The following is a 7172-nucleotide window of genomic DNA, read 5'->3' as shown; positions in this document are numbered from 1 at the left end:
AATTTAGGAAAATATATTTATTTTCTCATCTTTTTTAGAAATTTTTCTGTTTTATTTTGCTTTTGTACATTCTTTTTCTCATTTAGATTTTGATGCATTGTATTTTTCTTTCCATTCAGTCTTTACCCTAATTCATGCTCTATAATTCAGCAGTAAATTTCAGGGAGTATTTAAAATTTTTACATTTGACAAATGAAGAGAGAAACTAACAGTTTTTTTTTTGGGGGGGGGAAGCAAAATAGACATGGGGTATGACGGTAACAAGTCAAGATTTGGTCACCTTAGCATCAGCCAAAAGACACCCATGGTGCCACAGCACTGGATGGAAGTCCATGGCAATGAAGACAGACAGATGGTCAAACAATGTTATGGCAGCATCATTTAAATATTATTGGCAAGATCTAAAGAGATGAATTGGCATGAAGATCACAGTAACTGCCAAATGATTTTATTAGTCTTGGTGCAAGCAGTCCCCAAAACTGAAAGATATTTCACAGATAAAGGTTTTTCTTTTAAAGAAAGAGCTCAAGGGTACCTTTACCTCAGATTTTCCTTGCTTCTCTAGAGAGGCTCTCACTCCTCAGGCTTCTGGCCTTCATCTTCTTTAAGCTCCTCCAGAATGAAGGCTCTCTCCCCCTTACAATGGTGATGAACCAAGAGACTATCTGCATGTGTGCTGTAAGTCAGACAGCAAATTATAAGTGGGTATGCATTAGAGATGCAAAATGGTAAAACAGAGAGTATTGGTCTTCGTATGGAAAGCGAAAGAAAAAAAATCACTTAACATGCATCAGAGCATCACAATGTGACAAAGAGAAGTTGTATAAATATTTTAACTTTGCAAGAGACCATCTACCTATCCCAGTTGCAATACAGGGCATTAAGTTTTATGAAAATGTTGAAAGTTACAAGGATATGGGGATTAAGGCAAGGTAGAAAGTACAAGTTATTTTACATAATTTCTCTAATAAAACAAGGGAGAGAACCCATATGTATACAATTAAGCCTGCTCCTAGAACAAAAGAGCTGATAGGACTTTGGAGATGACATATTATAGCAGACCTCATTCAGGATGACACACCACGACTTGTGATGGACATTTTCAAAAATGTGCCCGGCCTCACCCCAGACCTACTAAAACAATGTCTGAGAGCAAAGCCTTGAAACTTTGCAAAATTTGGGCAACTAGCAGTCTTAGGCTTCTGGGGTTTCCTTTTGCAGAAAATCCACCTCTTTCAGAGACTTGTGGATTTGAGATCTTTGGTGTCTGAAGGACTCTTCTGAAGCCACCCAACATTATCCTGGGCTAGCAAACACCTGGCCCTAGCCTTTCAGGTGGCTGGTCACTTTAGGAGGGTTGTTTCTCACCCTAGGTGGACCAGTTAAACTCTGCTGCTTCCAAAAAAACCTAACACTGGAATACATCCCTACTTAGTCTCTAATTGTCATATAAAGGGGTAACAAGCACTTATTACTAGTATTTCATGGTGCAAATACGAAATGGGATAAATTGAGAGACAAGGAGAAAAGTAGGAGAGTGCATACAATCGCCTGAGTCTTCATTACCCACAATTTAGGCCAGGCAGACATAAACCACATGCACCCTCAGAATAATGAGACCCTGCCCCTCTAATGCTCCACCCATTGATAGGGATGGGTAGGAGAGAGCAGTGAACAAGATATAGCTTGTGTTTTCCTTGAGCTAACTCAGGCTGATTGAACTACAAACTGAGGGTCAGAGTGGGGTGGGTGTAGAGGGAAAGATAATGGGTATCTGGAGACATGTGGATTTGTCTACCACTAGTGTCGAACAAAGCCAGGCTCTCTTTGTGCTACACACACACACACACACGCGCACACACACACACACACACACATCACTGCACATAATCCTTAATCTGCAGAACAATCTCACGAAGTTTCCAAAGTTACCTAACCTGCAACTACCCTGTTCTTCCAATTCAACCATGATTTCCCTGCCCCTTTGGCTGAGGGAAACCTGAGACTCACAGAGTCAGCATAAATGGCTATTAGGGAGTAGAGTTGGGATTATAAAGTGAGTTTGACTCCTAAACTCCCAAATCCCATCAAGTGGCTTATTCTCAGCTATTAAAGCAGACAAGAAAAAAAAATAAGCAAAATATCTTTACTTCCCTGATTATGCCTGTTGTTGTATGTACCTTGGAGCCAGGTGAAAAACTAAGGAAAATCTGGCACGATGATTAAATAAAATATAAAGTCACATCAAAATAATGGTGGAATTAGTGGGAAAGACCAACAGCAGACATGGCTTTAGGACCTGTGTTTTCTGTGTTGAAGAATAAAAAAAAAATCTCTTTGAGGGTTGGAGGTAAGGGATGGGAAGGGGATCTATTGACTGTTGAGTTCATATAATAGGGGACCTTTTACTGAAGATACCCTGGACCACCAGAAAGACAAACAAGTGGATTCTGGAATAAATTAAGCCTAAAACATTGCTGGAGGCAAAAATGGCAAAACTGAAGCTGTCTTACTTCAGGTGCAACAGGAGAAGGCAGGGTTCTTTGAAAAAGACCATAATGCTGGTAAAAACAGAAGGTGGCAGGGAAAAAGACTAAATATGAGATGGACTGATTTCATAAAAGAAGCCATAGGCATGAGTTTATAGGAGCTAAGCAGGGCTGCTGAGGACAGGACATTGTGGGCATCACTCATTCATAGGGTCTCCAGTGTCGGAGCTGATTCAACAACATGTTAACACAGACACAAAGACAGTTACCCAGAATAAGTCAGAATTAAACTGAGATGTGAAGGTAGAGTAGGAGTTAGCTATATGGAAATGTGGGAACTGAATTTCAAGTGCAAAGGCTTGCAAACAGAAGAGAGAAGAATATATTCAAGAAGCTAAGAGTTTACCAACATGTCTGGAGTGAAGAAAATGAAAGGGAAAGAATCAAAACTTGAGGCTGTGAAGATAAGTAAGCACCAAATCAGGCAGAGCCTTACAGACCGTATGAAGGATGTTGTACGTACTTTCAGGGTCATATGAAGGCATGGTAGGATTTTAAGTAGAACCAAGATATGATCGATTCACATTTCACATCTCTCATTTTTCTTCCCCATTTTCTCTCACAAGCATTTACTCTAATAAATTTCTTGTGCATTTAATCTTGAATTGGCATCTGCGTCACGGAGAATACATACTAACACAAACTCACAGAAATTTTAAGAAAAGTAAATGAGTTAAGGTATTTGAATAGCATATTTTTTTAAAAAAAGATATTCAATCAATTTCTCGGGTATCTGTTAAATACCTTATTTTCAGTCTTTAGATTTAGGATCAGGAAATCACCTATAGCACAACCACACACACACACAAAAAACAAGCTTCCTGGGCTAGCTGTTATTTCAGGTTATTTGGTACTGTATTCTATTGCATTGCTGTGGTAATGATTATCACATGACTTGAAGGGATATGTTTTATCAAAATGTACTTTTTAAAAATCCTACTTATCTAGTAGAGTGGGATATGTTAATTAAAAGCTGTGAAAGAAACAATTTCCTAAAGTCCAGTCCCAATGGTGAGTTAGACTGTCCATTTATTGTCAGACAGATATCTGAAAGGGAAGTATAATTCTGAAATTAGTAATTACTATTTTAGTAAAAACAATGATAACAGGTTTTATCAGAACATTCATTGTTATTTTTATTACTGGGATATTAGACTGGTAATTCTATTTCTTTGCTGGTGCGTATTCTTGTATTCTTTGTAGACAAGACATTTATTCTAGATAATAGAGCATTTAGGCAGATGGTTAAGTCACTAAATGGTTAAACTACTAATTTGAAATCACGTAGATTATTATTAGTTCATTATCACACTATGATAAAACCTCTGCTCATGAGCCACAGGCCAATCCTATGTAATTAAAACTAGTTGGAAAGTCTTTACAGAAAGATTCATGAACTTAACCATGAACCCAACCCTGAGCTAGATTATGAATCTAACTCAAAAGCTTTGGTCTTACTGTCTTCTACTTGTCCCTCTGTTTTCTAGTCTCAATCTGAACTCCTTTCAGGATACATTTCAAAGATTTCTGAAGTTAAGAGATTTATTGAGGTAAATTTTAAACATTGATGTTCTACCTTAGATGCAAATTAAGTTCACTTGGGAATTTTAGGACAAAATGTAGTGACTCCAGCCCATTAAAAGGGAATCAAAGTATTTACTGGGGGATAGTGAGAAGCAGGAGACATCTGCATTTTTTAAAGCACTAGATACAGTTCTGATGTGAAACCGGTGTCATGAGTCATGGCTTCAAAAGCCATTGATTGCCTAATTTAATGCAGTATAACATGGTGCGTTAGAGTCTGGGCTCTGTAGTTAAACAACCAGAGATCAGTTCCCAACTCTGGCCCTTTACTAGCTTCATGAGCATCAGTAAATTACTTAATCTCTCTGTACCTCGTTCATTCAACATTCAGTGTTTGCGTGCCAGGCTGTGTTTTGGACATGTTCTAGTGAACAAAACAAATGGAAATTCCCGCCCATGTGACATTTATATTCTAGAGTAAGGACACTGACAAAACAACATAAAACATGTATATGAAGGTGGTATGACAACAAGGGGGCCAAGTGTGTTAGGGGGATTGAGAGTGTGTGTGTTTATTAGATCTTCCACACTCATAGAATTGTGAAGATTAAAAAGAGTTTATATGTAAGGTGGTTGGAACAGCGCCTGGCACAGAATGTTCATTAAGTGCTGTCGTTCTCTTATTTTACCAATGAGGAGACTAATATCCAGAGAAGTGGAGCAATATGCCAAGTAACTCTAAAAGAGGAGGTGAATCAGGTTCTGGACCCTCACCAGAGCCCCTCACTCACTTCTAGAAGAATTTCAATCTGGAGCTGGAAGACAAATGCTAAAACAGTGGGACCAGGATCTGTCTCTTGACACAGATTCTTGTACCTGAATGTAGCTCTTGCTGATGCCATACATCAGAATGCAGTTTTTATTTGGCATCCCTGAGGACATGGATAAGATGAAGGGCTAAAGGAAATCACCTTGCCTGTAGCACAGATCAACTCCTTAAGCATCTTTATATTAAAATAATCATATGAGGGGTTAGTTATCTACTGATCTCTATTTACATCATGAATAGGTAAACAATGGCTAAGGAAAAATGTAAAAGGACACTAAAAAATGCATTTTGATATAATTTAATATAATAATAATTATATGTTATATATTTATAATTATTTTTATAATTATTATTATATTAAATTATAATATTTCTATAGAAATATATAGATTATTATTATATTAAACTATAATATTTATATAAATATATAATAATAGTTATTATTATTCTATTAAATTTTTCTTCAAATAATAGACACTATTGTGTGAATAAAGCAAATATGATAATTCCCAAAATATTCTTATGCCAGAGCAGTATTTTAAAGCATTCTTAAAAACAGATAGAACTTAGAAAACTTACAAGAGACCAGAAATCAGGAAAGCGATAATTGAAGACATTTTCTTGAGAAAATGTATTATTGGAATAACTTATCTGAGCCAAAGTCCTATGAGATGTCCAAACAATTCTCCTAACCCTTTATTAGAATGATTAATATTTGTTTGGATTACAAGATAATTATGAAGGTTAAGACCCATAGGATGTGACCAAGCTGAAATTTTTTCCCATGACTCTCAAAACTAAAAAAAATAAATAAATTTGAGATTGAGTAAAGGAAAAAGAAACAACCAATTTAAACATGTAGCAAAACATTCTAGAACCTATGTGAAAAACATAATTTGCTCTGTTAGTCATGCCTTATGATAACGCAGCAAAAATCTTCTTTTATCTTTATTATGAAAGCATATGGACCAGAAAAGAAAAAGACAAAACAGTAACTCTTGATTAGGTTTAAGAGATTAAATTGACAGAAAAAAAATAGGGAAAAGGAAATCATCAAGGCATTAGCTGAGAGGCTTGGAAACAAAGATAAGTAAAGTGAGACTTGATGTAAACAGTGAGAAAATTGCTCCATGCCTAGGAGGCTTAAGTTTACATATAATTCATTGCTCTATGAATTTTCTCTCTGATTCAGAATCTGAGTTAGCATAAGTTATTCTAACTCTGTTGGCAATTAATTTACACACACAAAAAATCACACGCAAAACGTTTAAAGAGGCTCACATTAACAAGTGTTGGCGAGGATATGGAGAAAAGAGAACGTAGTTAGTAGGATTGTAAATTGGTATAGCCACTATGGGAAATAGTATAGAGAAAAAAATTTAAAGTAGAACTACTATATGTCCCAGCAATTCTACTTCTTGTTATTTATCCTAAGAAATCCAAAACACTAATTTGAAAAGATATATGCATCTCTATGTTCACTGCAGCATTATTTACAATAGCCAAGATATGGAAGTAGCTTAAGAGTCAATAGACGAATGGTTAAAGATGTGGTACACATAAAGCAATGGAATATTACTCGATCATAATAAAAAATGAAATCTTGCTATTTGTGTCTATATAGATAGACCTAGAGGGCATTATGCCAAATGAAATAACTCAAAGAAAAATAAATACCATATAATTTCAATTATACGTAGAATCAAAAAACATAAACAAACAAACAAACAAACAAACACAAACAAACTCATAGATACAGAGAATAAATTGATGGTTGCCAGATGGGAGGGAGTTTAGGAGGATGGATGAAAAAGGTGAAAGGGATTAAGAAGTACAAATTGCCAGTTATAAAAATGAAGATATTTGTCTATGGCCATGCTACCCCGAACAAGCCTAATCCCGTCTGATCTCAGAAGCTAAGCAGGATTGGGCCTGGTTAGTACTTGGATGAGAGACCACCTAGGAAGACCAGATGCTGTAAGCATAAAAATAAATAAATAAATAAGGGATTGTAAGCTGACAAGGTCCTTGCAATCTGTGAGGTCAACCAAGGGTTGCCTTGCCTAAAAAAAATAAATAAATAAAATAAATTAGGATGTAAAGTGCAGTATAGGGTATATAGTCAATAATATTATAATAACTATGTATGGTTAGATGAATATAAGACTTATGTATGAGACTTATCTGGGTGATCACTTCATAAGGTATATAAATGTCTAATCACTATGTTGTACACCTGAAAATAATATAATATTGTATGTGAACTATAA

The 7172-nt window shown here is 35.9% G+C and overlaps 1 pseudogene; it reads left to right on the top strand.

Annotated features, from left to right (window-relative positions):
- The first annotated feature begins 6767 nt into the window (after window positions 1–6767).
- Window positions 6768–6886, top strand: LOC112474376 (annotated as a pseudogene).
- Window positions 6887–7172: the final 286 nt, after the last annotated feature.

Source organism: Pteropus alecto, unplaced genomic scaffold (assembly GCF_000325575.1).
Source record: "Pteropus alecto unplaced genomic scaffold, ASM32557v1 scaffold79, whole genome shotgun sequence".
In the NCBI taxonomy this organism is placed as follows: Eukaryota; Metazoa; Chordata; class Mammalia; order Chiroptera; family Pteropodidae; genus Pteropus; species Pteropus alecto.
Note: the sequence above shows the minus strand (reverse complement) of the source record. Positions and strands in the feature narration are given on the sequence as shown.